Genomic DNA, 2,967 nt, shown 5'->3' on the forward strand with positions numbered 1-2,967 from the left:
TCCTTACTTCCCCTAAAACACAAAACTGAAAGTCCGTCTGCTCTGCTAGGGACACGGTCGCTCGCTCCACCGGTCTAATCAAACGCAGGACCGGACTACTTCTTTTCTATTACTTATTTTTTTTTTAAAGTCACTTCCCTCAGTTTAGACTGGATCATCGCGGATGAGTCATTATTTGGGAAATAAAATAAATAAAGTAATAAAGTAAAATAACGAATTGCAATTATATAAGAAAGCAAAATTAAAAATAGCCCCCCCCCCCCCGACGATATCATCGTCTATCCCGATGGTTGACTGCAAACATCGTCAACTGCCAATCTAGGGGACATCGCCCAACCCTAGTCCACACATGCTTGTATTTCTGCAACTTTTCCACTGTCTTCTTTTTCGTCTTTGTCCACTACTCTAGACAAAGTGTGTACATGTACTTTCCTTTTGTGTACATCATGTGCACGTCATATTTTTGCAGCCTGATTGACATCCACTGTTTCCTTACAGGACAATCACTCAGTGCTTTGGACATGATTGACACCAATGGTTTATGGTCGGTTTCCACTTCAAACGTTTGGCCATAGACATATTGATGGAACCGCTCACATGCGGACATGCTGGCTAACAGTTTCTACTAACTGAAACGCTGGCTGTTTTTGGTAAATAAATAAGAGCAAATGTGACTTTGGGAACTTTTTAAAATAAAAATAGTGCTGAAAGAAGACCCGTTTTTTTTTTTTTAAATGTCTTCTACATCATTTTTGCTTCCAAGATTAATTGTAAAATGATCCAAGAAACAGAAACAGTGATGTTGGTTTAATGCTCAATTAACCAGAAAGTTGACAGAAAACCTTTACAGCACAACATTCATGATTATTCAATATTATTTCTTTCAAAGTCATGGTTTTTATTCATATACTTATGGTTGGTTTGTATTTCTTGTTTAAAAAAATTATAATTGATTATTTTAGATGCATTGTTTTAATTTTCATACATCCAGTTTAAAGACAAACACCAGCATAACACATTCAACTGCTAAGAAATGTGGTTTGATCTGTGAATCGTTGATCTTGGTTCCTGAATTGAATCAGATCTTTTCCTAATTATTGATTACCAGCTACCAGAAACTAACTTGATTCACCTCCAGTTAACACACAAACATTGCCTAGAAATGACTTCAAATGATGGGAGTAATGTATAGATGTGGGGCTTTCTGCTCTCTCTTCAGGGAAGTGCAGGTGGACTGGCATTCTGTGTCTAGCAACTTCAATGGTTCTGGATGCTGAGCAACATTCACCTTTAAATGACAGCTATTAAGTCCTCCAAAGAGGATGGAAGTCATTTTTATAACAAATTGTTTTGCAGGAGCATGTGTCAGTGGTTCAGGACATGAAGCTGGATCCTGCTCACATGTTCCAACTTTATCTGCAGCAAACTGAAAGTTTGAAGAAGCTGAACATTCCCTCATATTTCCCTGACTTGAAAACTTGGGATGTGTCTGCTGAGCTCCTCATCAAACACACGGCTGAGTCTGAGCCGACTGATCAGAAGATTCAGACTGAGGAAACTTCCTTTGTAAAGTTGATAAATGTTACATTTATTCTTGGTTTTAATTTTCTGATATAAAGCTAAGACTGATTGAACACAGGATATAAAAAATAGATTTTTCCTGAATAAAAAAATCCAACTTTAATTTCATTCATTTTTATTGTTAAGACGCTTCTTAAAAGTATCTAAATGTACATGGAGCAAGGTTCAAAGTAATTTTTGGGCTTGTTAAAAATACCCAATGTAATTCTAACCTTCTCTAACCAGAGTCAGAGGACAGAGTCTGGTGTGGATGAACTGGACTGGCCTGCACAGAGTCCCGGTGTCATGTGGTCCTGCTGCTTCCCTGCTCTTCAGTGGCCTGGAGTGAGAAACCTGATGTGGTTTATTGCTGCATGAAGGTCTTTGTGGATGTTTTCTTTTCTTAAGTTCTGTCCTTGTTCTGAGGACAACAAAGTAGCAGGATCTTCCTTAAAGAAATCCTCCTCTTTTACTGTGACATTTGAGGATCTTTGATGGTGGTGTTGGATGGTTTGTCTGGAGGGTCCAGATTTAGAAAATAGATTTCTCAACTATCTGATTGTCCAACTTATAGGCTAAGAACTCTGTGGCTTTTCTATCTCCCTCATTATATGTTTGTTTGAGACGTGTTTTTGTTTCTGAAAAACGTTGCAGAAAAGAAGCAGCTGGACATCATGACGCTGGAGCAGCTGTGGTCTGAAGTCCTCTCTGAGCTGCCTTGCTCCTTCCTGTGAGGAAGGATGTTGCTGCACTTAAGAAACACAAGCTGGTGGAACCCTCCAAGAACCTGCAGGAGAACATCTGCTCCAGTCATGATGAGGTGATGAGGATGTTCTGTCGCATCACAATCTGTTCTCTCTGCTCTGTGGAAGAACATAACATAGTCTCATCTGCAGCAGAAAGCCCTGAGAAGCAGAGACAGCTGGAGGACAATCAACAACGAATCCTGCAGAGACTCCAGGAGCCGCAGGTTGCCGACCCCCGCACTAAACCATTAGGGGACAGCGCATCATGTGGACCAGGGACGGCCATTTTCTCTTAACACAATTTTTAGAGAACATTCTAAAAATCGTTTTTGTCTTCCGGTTATTTATGACGCAAGTCTCCAACTTGAACTAAAGTTTCAGAGCTTCAGGGGGGGGCTGCTAGGTTGTCCACCCAGTCTGGTCCTCAGGAGTTAATCCTCTATTCTTTGTGTGAATTAAACAAAACCCTTGTTGGTTTGTGAGGAAACGAAAAATTGTTTCTCTTTTAATACAAATGTTTTTGCCTGTAATTTTCATATCCTTTATAAATTCTTCTGTTTTTCTTTTTACTTATTGTTCAGCAAACGTTGCATATTATGTACATACATCTCAAATAAAATTGGAAAAAAAAGGAGTTGTTTGGAATGTCATTTAATGCAAA

The 2,967-nt window shown here is 39.2% G+C and overlaps 1 long non-coding RNA gene across 1 annotated transcript; it reads left to right on the forward strand.

Annotated features, from left to right (window-relative positions):
* The first annotated feature begins 260 nt into the window (after positions 1–260).
* On the forward strand, positions 261–2,629 carry LOC105353978. The gene is made up of 2 exons (XR_002875162.1): positions 261–1,905; positions 2,215–2,629. It is a non-coding gene; the product is annotated as an uncharacterized LOC105353978 (long non-coding RNA).
* Positions 2,630–2,967: the final 338 nt, after the last annotated feature.

This window comes from Oryzias latipes, chromosome 2 (assembly GCF_002234675.1).
Source record: "Oryzias latipes chromosome 2, ASM223467v1".
NCBI lineage: Eukaryota > Metazoa > Chordata > Actinopteri > Beloniformes > Adrianichthyidae > Oryzias > Oryzias latipes.